This window comes from Macrobrachium rosenbergii, chromosome 45 (genome assembly GCF_040412425.1).
Source record: "Macrobrachium rosenbergii isolate ZJJX-2024 chromosome 45, ASM4041242v1, whole genome shotgun sequence".
Classification (NCBI taxonomy): domain Eukaryota; kingdom Metazoa; phylum Arthropoda; class Malacostraca; order Decapoda; family Palaemonidae; genus Macrobrachium; species Macrobrachium rosenbergii.
This window is the reverse complement of record NC_089785.1, coordinates 29,921,899-29,937,259: the sequence shown is the minus strand read 5'-3', so window position 1 is coordinate 29,937,259 and position 15,361 is coordinate 29,921,899. Positions and strand designations below refer to the sequence as shown.

The following is a 15,361-nucleotide window of genomic DNA, read 5'->3' as shown; positions in this document are numbered from 1 at the left end:
TCCTCTCTGATGGCGTCTTCCCATTATCCACCGCCACCCCCCTACACACCCACAAACGTCCATCCCACCCATCCCGCCTACATAGACACCCGACAGGGATAACTCAATCCCCCCATGGTAGCTTTGGCGTGGTGCAACTCCTTTGCAATGTTTTTGTATACGATTGCTGTTGCCAGGATTTTTTTTTTTTTTACATTTTCTCTTTATTTTATCGAGAAAATTTACATAATCTTGCACGTAGTTATATTTTATGCAAATATAATTTTCTTATGCACATAGTCTTGCACGTAGTTATATTTTATGCAAATATAATTTTATTATACACATAGTCTTGCACGTAGTTATATTTTATGCAAATATAATTTCATTATACGCATATACTTTTTGTTAGTTAGTAGCCACAGTGTGGTTCTGTTGCATGGTGATGACTATTATTATTATTATTATTATTATTATTATTATTATTATTATTATTATTATTATTATTATTATTATTATTATTATTAGACATGGGCGACGCGATCACTTTCACGAAACCGAGTCATTCGGTTTGATTGCTCTCGAGACCCGAGTACAAAAAAGTATATAATTGAACTGCTATGTCGCTGCTACAACAGTATGACAATAATAAAAGCATATTATAGTCTAGGTTTGAAGTTGCCAACGTCATACTCAATGTCGTCAACTGGGCATTTTGGCAACAGGCCAATTCCTGAGCATTCCTTTTCTCTCTCTTAAAATCAGTGGCGGATCTAGGTAATATTTTTAGGGGGGGCACTTGGCAGTTGGCATACTCAGAGCCGTCAGAGGCTTCCTTACAGAGTACTGACTGCTCAGTCCAAGATGACAAGTGAATGTTATTTATTTGTTATTTATAAGTAGTTTTTGTAGCTATGGTTAACTTTACATCTGTGAAGATTATTATTATTATTATTATTATTATTTTTTTTTGGATTTTGGGGGCACGTGACCACAGGCCCCCTGATCCGCCACTGCTTAAAATGAATCAGTCACGACTGTTAATGCCGTGTATACATGTATGCACTTATATATATATATATATATATATATATATATATATATATATATATATATATATATATATATATATATATATACAGGTATCCCCTACTTACGATGGGGGTTAGGTTCCAAAAATCCATCGTAGGTTGAAAAAATCGTATCTCGAATATCGCCTAGCCTACACTACGCAGTATACTCCATACATATACGGTACAGTAATTATTAATATCAGCTAATTCTGCAGGTTCAATGCAGACTGACTTCTGATAATTCGGTACAAAGAGAAATTGAATAACAAACAAGGCTTAGTCTATCGGTAGCCTATAGCCTACATCATATTGTACTCCATATTCACATACTGACATCGTATTATACAAACATCAACATAACGAATGTGCATATTTTCCATGGATCTTTTAAAAAGTTATGCTTTACTACACTGTAACCAATAATATGTTTGTTAAATAAGATTTCTGTATTCTATGACCAGGTACAGAATATGCAATATTATTTTTTGTCATACTTTACTTACTTGTATTTGCGTTTAGTTATAGAAACATAAATATTCCAGACTCGACTGCATGTCAGCTAAACGCAGTTCCCAGCTTAGCTCCAAGAAACCTCATTTGTTTATTCGATTATTTGGCTTATTCTCTTCATTTTGATAACTCTGGTGGCCTCTAACCCCTACTCACATGTAGCACCTCTGAAAAATATTTAATAATGTATTTCTTGAACCAAGGTAGTTTTGTATTTTCGAGATTTATTTTTAACGCGTGTCAGTAACAGAATGAATATAAAACGGTCATTTGCAATGCAAAACAAAATCTAAACTAAAATTATTTTATTGCAATGCAGAAAATAGACAGCAATACAAACCAATATTATTATTATTATTATTATTATTATTAATAATAATAATAATAATAATAATAATAATAATAATATTATTATTATTATTATTATTATTATTATTATTATTATTTTATTATTATTATTATTATTATTAATATTATTATTATTATTACCATTAATAATAATAATAATAATAATAATAATAATAATAATAATAATAATAATAATAATAATAATAGGTTCTAGTGAATATTATTGCTGCTTCAGCTGCATTTATTTTGTAGAAGGCTTTTTCTATTTTCCTTATTGCGGACTTCTCTTCAGTGGAGGTGCGTGCTAACAGCTCGCCTATATTTGTCATTTCATGGGGGAAAAGTAAAAAATCTGGATTCTGCCTCTTTCTATATTCTATACAGTTAGTTCTATACAATTGTTGCCGGGCGCGGGGACCATCGCCTCTCTGGACGTAGAGAGAGTCTATTCACCAACGTACCTGTGGATGAAACCATCCACATTATCCTGAACAAAGTCTACAGAGAGCCGACAATGACCCCGCTGAACATCCCAGAAGGCTCCCTGAAGGCTCTGCTGGAGATCTGTAAGAAGATGGCGCCTTTCACTACGCACAGAGGGCACATGTATAGACAGAAGGATGGCGTTGCGATGGGCTCTCCATTGGGCGTCCTCTTTGCAAATTTTTACATGGGCGCCGTATAAGAACGCGTCTTCGAGAGAAGAAATATGCCCGATATATCGACGACGCCTTCGTTCAAGCAGACAACGAGGTTGAAGCCCTTCGTCTGACCTTCCAACAATGTAGTGCGCTGAACTACACTGTCGAGTTCAGCACAGGCGACCGGCTCCCCTTTCCTCGACGTTATGGTCACAAAGACGGGACGGAACTTGAAGACATCAGTCTACACAAAATCCACCAATTTGGGACTTTGCTTGAACGGAGATAGCGAGTGTCCTGCTAGGTTTAAGGATACGACAGTCAGGACCTTCATTAAAAGGGCCCTCTCCCACTGCTCCACCTGGCAGGACACCAACAAGGAATTCGAACGTGCTGCACAAATGTTGGTGAACAATGGTTTCACCAACAAACTCGTCAACAAAGGAATCCGAACTGGCCTGGAAAAATGGTACAACGGTGAGAGCGCACAACCCGCCCCCCAAGATGACATCAAGATATATTAAAAGGCCCGGATGCATCCCCAGTACCGTGAGGACGAGAGCTCCATGAAGAAAATCGTCATGGAAAACGTCACCCCGACCGAAGAAAGTAAGAAAATAAATCTTGTAATTTATTATAAGAACCGCCGCACCCGTGATCTCGTGATGAAGAATAACCCCTCTCCGACAGCAAGAGAACCCCTCAAGCAGAAGAACGTGGTCTACCAATTTGCATGTCCTGTCCGAGGATGCCCCGGCGCTTATATTGGAATGACCACGATGCGTCTGTCAAAAAGGATCTCCTGCCACGCCCCAGGAGGGTGCCATCATGAACCACGCCCGTGCTACCCACAATATTTCCATCTCCCGCGACAGTATTATACAAAATATAAGTATAATCGGGAGAGCCGCCGACCCTCGACGTCTGCGCCTGCTAGAGGGCTCCTCATTGCCGAGAGAAAACCAACAATGAATACGACGCAGGAGGCATCGCTCCTACCCACGAATTTGAGAAGAGCAATGCAGAACACCCACCAAATCCAACGAATACCTGAAAACGACAACCCTGAGAATGGAGACGCCCCCTGATGAGCGAGGCGCCCTTCGAGACAACGCCCCGAGTACGACAGAAAGAGTAAATAATGACATCATTCATCCTCCGCCCAGTAGCAGCCAAACTACCGATGATGTCAGCCGGCACGACATCAATCAACAGCAGGCCAATGGGAACGCTGGAATGAATGACGTTCCCAGGTTGCGAAGATCTATCAGGATTGAGCTGCGCCGCAGAAATTTGGCTTGAAGTTCGCCGACTGCAACCAATCAGAATTCGCCGTCCATGACCCCCCGCTGAAGCCCGTGTATAAATTGAGAAGGGCCAATGCAATCTGCCAGTCCTCTACTAGCTCCCGCTGGAGAATGACAGAAGAGTCTGTCGAAACGCCGCGGCAACAACTGTATAGAACTAACTGTATAGAATATATAATGAAGCAGAATCCAGATTTTGACTTTTCCCCCATGAAATAACATAGGCGAGCTGTCAGCACGCACCTCCACTGAAGAGAAGTCCGCAATAAGGAAAATAGAAAAAGTCTTCTACAAAATAAATGCAGCTGAAGCAGCAATAATATTCAACAGAACAAGAGGGTCTGCTGCCAAATTATAATTATATTATAATTGTTATCATTATCATTCAGAAGATGAAGAACCCTATTCATATGGAACAAGAAGCCCACCAAAGGGGCCACTGACTTGAAATTCCAGAAGCTTCCAAAGAATATTAAGGTGTTCATTAGGAAGTGGTAAGAGGAGGTAAATTAACAAGTAGTAAGAGGAGGTAAGGGGACATACAGAAAGAAGAGATCTTGCTTACTAGAAAAAAACAAACAATAAAATAATAAATTAAGAAACATAAAAAAAAATGTATTGAAAAGCAAGGGGGAATAGCATTAGGGCAGTGCATTTATGATTTATCATCTTGAGTTTCATACAGCATCGTAGTTTAAACGTCATGGATGACAATGCCACCAAAAAATGATAGATAGGGCTATCAGTCAATATGAAAATAACAAGCAAAAGATTAAGAATATTAAAATGAGGTGGGATGCGCGCAGACAATGGTCTCGCGTTTATTTGCTATACATAAATTATTTTAGCCCAAAGTTTACTGAAGTACATAACTCGTATATATATATATCATTATAATCCTTAAATCATTGGCTTGACGACGCTTAGTGATGAAATTGAGAAACATTACTTTTCTTTGGGAAAAAACTGAGGTGTAATGAAAGTTATTATAACTTTTGAAAGACATACTTCATGAGGAGAGGTTCCAGATCGGATGTTCACTCGGTGACGGCTGGAAGCGACTGACCAGTTTCCAGCCCTGTGACTGGCTGATCAACGGCCAATCAGGTGCGTCGTAGGAGACGGGATAATGAGATGCTACTGAGAATTGATAGCAGCACCAAATCGCGTTATTCCCATATGTGTCCAGCCGTTGCCAAGTTTAAGCAGTTTGACGCAACATTCGAATTGGTATATCCTATTTGCATCCCGTTCATGAATGTCTCCAGCGTGAAAATATGTCAGAGGCTGTAAAAGGAACGCAACAGATTATGAATCAATGGTGATAACACAAGAAATGGGGAGTAAAACTGGTCAATTGGCAACTGCGTGGAATTGTTTTTTGTGAGATCGTTCGCTCCGCCTGAAAGTCTCCGTAACGGGTGATGTGGAAACGATCGTTCCAGCTTCCGGTAAGTAACTAACCAGTTTGATTTTCTAGAAGGCGCTCCCACCTCGCGCCCATCTAACATTACAACAGGTTTTTAAAAAAAAAAATGGGGAGTATAGAACGTAACCAAGTCTCTTTCCAGCGTTGACACGTCTGCGTTTCGAAGTACACGTGGATTGTGGATTATCAGACCTTCACCTGTTACAGTCCTCTTTGGTAATTCGTAGTTTCGTTTCTCTCGTAGACGACTGAGTTTAGCGCCAACTCTTCTTCTAGAAACGTTACTATCGCAAATGAAGATATGTGAGCATAAATTAACCGAAATTTAAATATTAACTATCAACAGGTGACTGACTCTCTCTCCCCTCCTGCCAATGTCAGTTCGTAATTTTGGACTGCTAATTTTTTCCCATCGCTTTCAGTAATTATTAGGATCGTTTGTCTTCGTTTCTCTGTTTATTTTTTTTATTTCTAGCGTTTTACGTTTTGTTGAGGTTGTTTCACGATTGCGCAAATGTCATTTTGGAAAATAATAATCTCTGTCCATTGGAAATCTCTCTCTCTCTCTCTCTCTCTCTCTCTCTCTCAGATTTCTTTTATTTTTAAATGTTAGTATAGTATTTATTAATTTTCATTATTTTATGCTATAGCTTTGTTATGCTTTAATATTTTATTATCTGAAGTTACACTGGTCTATACCCTTAGGAGTTAAAGGCATTTGTGTTGAGGGCTGATGCTTCGTTTTGGGGAGATGTCCATTGCTCCTTGTGTTGACCCAGGATTAATCCTTTCATGGGATGGGTTATTCCAAGGCTACTGACCCAAAACTATAACTGTTTCCTCCTCACCATCGCCTTAGGGCAAACGCAGGTGTGGCACACGTGAGGAAAGCGGGGTCGCATTGCCTTCGTTAATATTTTCATATTCTATTTCTAACCATATTATCATCATAAAACTGCCTCTTAACATATGTACATATATATATATATATATATATATATATATATATATATATATATATATATATATATATATATATATATATATATATATATATATATATATATATATATATATATAAGCATTAAAGGCTACAAACGTCCTTTAATATCAATTCAGGCTCTACCTCCGGAAATAATATATTTTCATATATGTTACCCGAAGGGAATTTTTTTAGTTGATAATAAGTTCGTCGCCTCGTTATCAACTAAAAATTGCCCTTCATGGTAACATGTATGAAAATATATTATTTCCGAGGTAGAGCGAATTGATATCAAAGGACGTTTGTAGCTTTAATGCTTGTATAATATGAATCACGTTACGATGTGATAAAAATTCATATATATATATATATATATATATATATATATATATATATATATATATATATATATATATATATATATATATATATATATATATATATATATATATATATATATATTGTTGAGTGTGAAACCACTTCCTGAGCAAACCCAAACCTCCAAACTGCAGTGCAATCCAAATGTCAATTTCGTCCTGGTACCTAACTGAGGACGGGCGTGAGAAACTCAGCCCCTCTGTAAATTTCTCTGCGCGCTCCCCTTTTAGGTGCATCTGTTTATCTCTCCTAAAGACCTGGTGACTGCTCGAATCACTTCTTTTCAGTAAGAAGGAAGATGGAGGCGAAGCCTGCCTGAAAATCCGCCAGAAGGTTGAGTCGGCCACAAAAACTGGCGAACATGGGTTGCCAGAAGTCACCAGGACTTGGGGAAGATTCCAACATGGAAAACGAGGTGACTGTACGGCCATCTTGCGATCAGAAAACGAGGTGACTGTACGGCCATCTTGCGATCCCAGTGACCTCTGGAAGGAGCAAGAAAATAAGCCCCCGAGGTCACGTAAGGCTAGAAACAGCTGCCGTCGGCCTCTGAAACACCCCGGTAGCAGACCGACACACTACCCCTTGCATGCTCCGTTCCGTTCTCAGCTACCACTCTGATGGTCGCGAGTTCGAATCGCCGACCGGCCAGTGAAGAACAAGAGGAATTTGTTTCTGGTGATAGAAATTCATTTCTCGCTATAATGTGGTTCGGATTCCACAATAAGCTGTAGGTCCCGTTGCTAGGTAACCAGTCGGTTCTTAGCCACGTAAAAATAAATCTACTGTAATCCTTCGGGCCAGCCCCAGGAGAGCTGTTAAACAGCTCAGTGGTCTGGTTAAACTAAGATGTACTTAATCTGGCATGCTCCTTAGTGAGCTGACCCCTCCACGTGGTCACCTTTCAACCACCCAGTGCATTTTCCCATTAAACTCATCCCCCCCGAGCTGGTGAAATTCGACGAGGCCCCTCCATCGCTCCGTTATACAATGTTACATCGGCTGTGGAAACATCGACTTGTCTCGTGCTTCTTGCAGTGAAATGTCCACTGCAATCAATTCTTCAGTATCCCTTTCAAGAGGATTAATCACAGACTATTCAATCTTTTAACAGTGATAGCATAACCAACCACGTGGCAGCCCCTGTTGTATCTGCCTGTCATTCGCCAGTCTTCTGATTGGCGTGTTTAATTGTAAATATATTCCATTTAAAGTAAACCTTAGTGTTTATCTGCAAGGGCCCTTGTTGAAGTACAGCCTTCAGCCCAACTGTTTTTCTATTAAGTTTCCTGCCTGACCTAGAAATTGCAGTCAGAATCTCAAGGTGCATCACTAAGCCCCCTTGTTCACGAGCTAGACCCCGGATTGGACCCCTGAACAAGGAATACAGTAAGTAGTCCAGGTGAGAACCTTAAATATAAGGGAGCCCTTAGAAACGCCAAAATGTGGAAAATAAAGGCTATATTTCAGAGACCAAAGCACATATACCACTTCACAACATTAAACTTCTAAGTTTAGAGGTAGAGTCCTTATTCACAAAAGTACCAGTACAGGACGTTCTACAGTCTTTGAGGGAAAACTTAGCCCCCTGCTCAGCTCATTTCCCACCAGCCCGAGATAAAACAATAAAGTTAGTTGAATTATGTGTATCAAATAACATCTTAAGTCCTGTTTTAGCCAGTCTATACATGGAATATTCTGAAACTGTAATAATAAACGCACTAAAACCTAAAGACATGCTATGGATGAGATCTGTTGATGATATCTTTACATGTTGGGATAGTAAGTGGGGCAATTTCAATGAATTTCTTTCAAAATTAAATGCATCATGCCTAGCATCAAATTTAAAGACACGACAGAATACAAATTTACCATATACAGAAAACCACCTTTCTCTCTGTCATACATCTATTTTTATAGCTATCACGACATCTCTATCAAAATTGGCGTAGCCAGCAATTTATTCTTAAGGGCCCTAGGGATTTGCTTCCCGGATCCCCTGGAAAAGGAAGTCGAACTAATCCGTAAGTAGATGTCATCTTTAAAGTAGCCTGACCATTTAACTGAGAAATAGACAAATACCTGAGCCAAATCCCAGGTTAACGTCTAACATAAACCAGTCCCCAAAGACACAGGAGTTTAGGAAATCCCTTGCCTCGACTGTGACCAATCTTATGTCGGTTTCACAGGCAAATCACTCCCCCAAAGACCGATACAGCATAAACGTTCAGTTAGGCACGGACAACGGAGCTCAGCTATTTTTAACCACATAAATAACCACAGAATAAACTGGAATATGTCTCGTATAATTTATAGCAGCGATTGTCGGTTCAAAAGCCAGATGGTGGAATCAGCCTTGATTAAACAAGGAAATGCAATGAACCTCTCAAGAGGCGCCTGGGATTCAGATATTAGGGATGAAATCTTCCTCCAAGCAGTGATTAAGAAGAATAAAGAGAAACTGTCAACTGGAGTGACTTAAAGGCTGACCTAAGGATCTTCTGGTATAAATACCACTTTTCTGTAACTTTTTCTCATTCATTATTTGCCTGAGGAGAGAGAGAGAGTTTGGTCTCTGAAATATGGCCTCTATTTTCCACATTTGGCTTTTCTATGGGCTCCCGTATGTGTAATGGAATTCTGTTTTAACAGAAAATATTTCACAGTCATATATATAAATATATATATATATATATATATATATATATATATATATATATATATATATATATATATATATAATTCTAATAGCCACAATGCCCTCTTAACTTCTCGAATTCTTCGCGCTTTTTTGGATGTGCTTGCAACTACGAAGCCGTACATCCAGACGCAAGATATTGAAGACTTTTATCCTTCTCGTGGTCAGGTCGGCAACGTGACCTCCTTGTGGTTAAGGCGACGCGGGTTCGTGTCCCGCGACCGGCAATCACAGTCTTCAATCTCTTGCGCCTGGATGTACGGCTTCGTAGTTACAAGCACATCCAAAAAAGAGCGAAGAATTCGAGAAGTTAAGAGGGCATTGTGGCTATTAGAATCACATATGTGTCTGGTAAAAGTGACCAGTAGATTCTACATATATATATATATACACATATATATGGGTGTATATGGGTGTATGTGCCAAATAACTCTGAAACGCATTGAGCAATTTCAACCAAACTTGGTATACGTGTGACTTTCTATCCGGAAATCAGCACTGTGGGGGTAAGACATCACTAGCACCAAAGGGCACAAAAGGGTGGGGGGGGGAGGAGGGAGGAGGAAGGACTTCCCTGAAACGGGGCTGGTTATGTCCGTAGACTTAGTAACTTCACGAATTTATCATACCTAATTTCGGTATACGTATGACTTAGTATCTGAAAAAGAATACTGTGGGGGTTAAGATATCAATGGCACCAAGGTGGGTGGGGGTTTGGGAAGGAGAGAGAGAGAGAGAGAGAGAGAGAGAGAGAGAGAGAGAGAGAGAGAGAGAGAGAGAGAGAGAGAGAGAGAGAGAGAGAGAGGTTGTTAGGGAAAGAGATAGGAGGGTTGGAAAGAGAGAGAGAGAGAGAGAGAGAGAGAGAGAGAGAGAGAGAGAGAGAGAGAGAGAGAGAGAGAGAAAATGAGAGGGAGAGAAAGTGAGACAGAGAGAGAGAGAGAGCAGATGGGGTGTTAAGGAGGAGAAAGAGGGAAAATGTGGAGAGAGAGAGAGAGAAAGTTTACCGTTTGTCATTCAGAGTTATCATGGGAGCGCCAGGTTTGTGTATATATATATATATATATATATATATATATGTATATACACATGTATATATATATATATATATATATATATATATATATATATATATATATATATATATATATATATATATATATATATATATATATTTACATAAATATATATGTATACATGTATATATATATATATATATATATATATATATATATATATATATATATATATATATATATATATATATATATATATATATATGTATGTATATATATATATATATATATATATATATATATATATATATATATATATATATATAATTATACCTTGAATATGCAAAAAGGTCTATCTGTCTTCTTCTTCTTTTAACGTGCTTGTTTTCCCATTTGTGGTAAGTACGATGCCTTCTTTTGAAAGACTTTGATTTGGCTTTGGGGTAGACTGTAGTCTCGATCGGCTGCCCTGCCTGTCATCGCTTAGACCCCGGTAGTGTATGTACGTGTATTGTACCAGTCACCAGCTCCCTTCCTCCCAGCAGCGAGGAGTCGTTGCGCGGTTTTAGGTCGACAGTCGAGACGCGTGAGGTGTCTGTTATGTTTTTAGATGTTGGAGTGGCTTTGTTTGTGTGCATTGGTCTGTAACACCCATTTGCTTTGAGCAAACCTATCCGTTGATTACATACATAATCCCGAGGTGTCTACACGGATAGCAAAGTGTCCGCCTTTTTGACCAGTCGGCTGCGGATTAGAACCCGCGCCACAGACCTCTAAGAAGTCCGAGCTGCTGCCTTAACCGACCTGGCCATCAAGGCTCTCCAAGATGGCATCTACTGTATAATAGCCCCTAAATCCTTAAAATGCCTGTTACTCTTCATTATTCAAACTAGATAAGAAATGCTGGTGCCTGACACCTTATTTTGGGGATCTGGAAGCCCAATTAGCATATCTGCATTATACTGAAGTGATTATATACTCACAAAATCCAAGATGGCGGACCAATATGGCCACCATACCTTGAAAATCTCCATTATTCATACTAATTTATTTTATACAAGTAAATTTAGTGTTTAAACTCCTGTTTTGGTGATTTGGGAATCCGAAGAGCATATCTGAATTACAGTATATTGATGTAGGTCTAATTACATATACACAAAATTTAATATGGCGGATCAATATGGCTGCCAAACGAAAAAAAATCATTACTTATTTTAACCCATTTTACAAAGGTAAATTTACTGTCTAAACCCTGTTTTGGGAATCTAGGAATCCAGTAAATTGATTTAAATCACAGTAAATTACATTGATTACATATTTACAAAATCTAAGATGGACGACCAATATGGCTGCCAAACTACAAAAAATCATCAGTATTCATTTCAATTCATATTACAGAAGTAAACTTTCTGATGGAAGAGCAAAATAGTTGCTAATTTATGAAAATTCCCATTAATCATTTCATTTTACTTTACTCACGTAAATTTGGTGTCTAAATACCTTTTTGGGAATCTGGAAATCCAACCAACTTATCTGAATAACAGTACATTGAAGTGATTAGATGTTTCAACATCTAAGATGGCGAACCAATAATATCACCAAACTTGGTGTAGTGATTACTCGTAAAATGTTATCTTAAACCCTAGATCGTAAATTTCTGAATAAACAGGTTTACAAACATTCACTGTCACTTCTTCTTCTTCTTCCTGTAACGCTTGATTGTGTGGCTTCTCACAGTCCTCCACCTGACACGGTCCACAAGCAGGGGTGCATGCAAGGTAGTTCAGAACCTTTGCAACTGCAACGCATTTGACAGGCAGTTTTGCAGTCACAGTGGACCATCTGAAGGAGGCTTTCTGGGGCAGGGGTTTTCTTGCCCATAAATGGCACAAACTGGTTGTCCTCCAGTTCCCATTCCCAATCCACTGCATTCATGCCACTTTCGTTTCCAGTCCGCCCCGTCATCAGGTCATACAGTCTAAAGTTATGATATTTTCTCTACGACTTCGTGGGTGGGGGAGGTGTCCTGTGGTAACAAATGGCTCAGCAGAGACAATTCTTTTTGTCAGAGCATGGTAACGCAAAGATGAATGTGAATCAGTACTCTTGGCAGTTATGAGCAAGTAAACTGCTGCACCGGAGAGCCACTCGGTCGAATAGGAAGACTTTGGTAGATAAAAAGAAAATAAAAATGACAATGATAGTCAGGCCAGTGGATCTCAAACAGGTTCCATTAGAGACCTAGGTTGCGTCAGCAGAGATAATGTTATAAGCTTCACTTCAGATAACCATTTGACTTATTAATCTTGATAGTAAGAAGAGTCATTTTACCATCAATGATAATAATAACAGGATTAAAAAGAATAAGTAAGCTATTAGACCCAGGTGGGGCCAGTGCTTTGAGAAAGCTTTGAAAGCCCTTCCTTGCTTTGAGAGACTGGTTTCGGCTTTGCTGCGTGATTGTGTGTGTGTGTGTGTGTGCGTGCGCTTGTACGGATTGAAAGGGGTTGGTTAGGATGCTTTGTTGCACGGAGAGAGAGAGAGAGCGAGATATAGGCAGGTCATCTGGTCATCTATAGTTCCTGAAGATGTTATTATTATTATTATTATTATTATTATTATTATTATTATTATTATTATTATTATTATTATTATTATTCAGAAAATGAAACCTATCCATATGGAACAATATGATTATTATATTATTATTCCGATCCGTCTTTCACTGAATTCGAACACAGTGGATGTCATTTGTTCCTAAATGTTTGAGAGAACCTCAGTAATCACTCCTGCTACCGAGGTCATCTGTATTCCTCGGAAGCGTATAAGTCCCTTCCTACTCTCCCAGCCTTATACATCTCGTGCCAGTGTCTTCAGCTGCATAGGAACAGTGTCCTTTGCATATCCTCAAGCGCGTCCGACATTTAGTCGTCCCTCAATCCTAGAAGAAGCGTTTCTCTCCAAACCCCACCAGTTTTTTCATGGTAAACTCCAAAGATCAAAAGGTGAAGAAGGAGAAGAAGAAGAAGAAGAAGAAGAAGAAGAAGAAGAAGAAGAAGAAGAAGAAGAAGAAGAAGAAGAAGAAGGAGGAGGAGGAGGAACAGAAGAAGAAGAAGAAGGATGAAGAAGAAGAAAAATAATTTTCGAGGAGGGGCTGCAGTACAGTTGCAAGGCAACTGCCTCAGCACTTGACCGAGGTCCCGAATCTGTGCTTGCGAGAGTCTTGTCTCGCCTGTTGGCAGCCTTGCAAGAACTGGTCAGGACTGGTACAGAGACCGCCGGGAGGTTGAATATGCGGGAAATAATCGGGCAAAAGTTGCCAGATTTCACTATGCGTACCCCTTCGCCCTTTCCTTTCCCGATCGACTGCGGAGGCGTTAGTTGTCATACTTGAATTTGAAGATCCATTTTGGAATGCTGATGTGGTCTCTTGTACGAAGTAATATTGCAATAAACGTGCTGATGTGGTCTCTTGTACGAAGTAATAATGCAACAACGTACGGAGAGAGAGAGAGAGAGAGAGAGAGAGAGAGAGAGAGAGAGAGAGAGAGAGAGAGAGAGAGAGAGGGGAGGGGGCGGAAAACGTGTGAGGGTGAATGTGCTTACGTTTTCGGCGCTCGACAAACGTTGGTACGATGTTGAGTTACGTTTCCAAAGGTTTTTTGGGACGGAAGGAAAATTATCTACGTATAGAAGACTGCAGTAGAGAGACACAATAATAATAATATAATAATAATAATAATAATAATAATAATAATAATAATAATAATATAATGAAAGCAGACAGACGAAACGAAATAAATAAACAACTCGGAGTACGATTAGAAATAAGCTCTTCTCTCTCTCTCTCTCTCTCTCTCTCTCTCTCTCTCTCTCTCTCTCTCTCTCTCTCTCTCATATTTCCAAGTACAGACATCATGTTGGTATTCGGGGATTTCCAGGGCTAATTGTTATCACTCCCTCTTGAGTTAGAGAGAGAGAGAGAGAGAGAGAGAGAGAGAGAGAGAGAGAGAGAGAGAGAGAGAGAGGGGGTGAGAAAAGTACTGTACCATCAAAGGCAGCATCTTCGTGTGAATAGGGTTGGGTATTATTAATGTGTTCATGGGACATGGCATCACTTCGGGAATCCCAAAGCACACCATCAACCTCTCTCTCTCTCTCTCTCTCTCTCTCTCTCTCTCTCTCTCTCTCTCTCAGTAGCATGACCAGAACAGCCTTCTGCTCGCAGTGACAGTACGTCGAAGTTGCAGAATTCAGTCAAAATCGAGAGAGAGGAAACTGAATCGAACTTCATTTCCACCTCTTCACGAGAAGAAGAAGAAGAAGAAGAAGAAGAAGACGAATGTAAATAAACAAAACATGCCGCAGTTGCCACTTTGCCTCCAGATAGATCGACGATCATATACCCCATGTAACAAGTGCGTCGTGTAGCCTATACCCAGTACCCACCAAAGCTCAACAGCAGGGATTTCCCAGGTGCCCTGGGCGACTACCCTCAACAGAGCAATGCGAGATGCCCAAATGGCGAGGAGAATGCGAAAATTATCTTAACCCATTTAACCCGGACTAATAATTATGACACGCGAGTCCATGCCTACACAAAATTGCATGTTTTTTTTTTTGGAAAAGTGGGTCTTTTTTCCCCTATCACTTACCGTATGTTAATTATCTCCCAAAATATAGGCTATTATATATCAATTTCAAGTTTATGAACTGTATTTTAAAGTGAAAATGTCAGAACTGGTGTTCCCTGTCAGGTGTCCTGACCCAGACTGAATGAGTCCCATGAATGAAATTGTACGGGGGTTATTGTCGGTGTTGCCATAGAGGCGAGTTGCCAGATAGTGGCTATAGTATCAGAGGGAGGCCAGGCGGCAATAAATTATGTTTGTGCGTAAGACTCAGTTTGGTTCTCAGGTGCAATCTAAGGCATTTTGCACGCAATTTTTGGGGGGGAGGGAGATTACGTTTCTGCCAGTGCGTGCTCGCATGCACACGTCCCC

At 39.6% G+C, this 15,361-nt stretch overlaps 1 long non-coding RNA gene across 1 annotated transcript in view; it reads right to left on the bottom strand.

Moving 5' to 3' along the window:
* Positions 1-1,434: 1,434 nt before the first annotated feature.
* Positions 1,435-15,361, bottom strand: part of LOC136829845 (uncharacterized) — a 92,569-nt gene continuing 78,642 nt past the window's right edge. Inside the window, exon 2 of the long non-coding RNA XR_010850506.1 lies at positions 1,435-1,729. This is a non-coding gene — a long non-coding RNA (uncharacterized lncRNA). The remainder of the gene's footprint in view (positions 1,730-15,361) is intronic.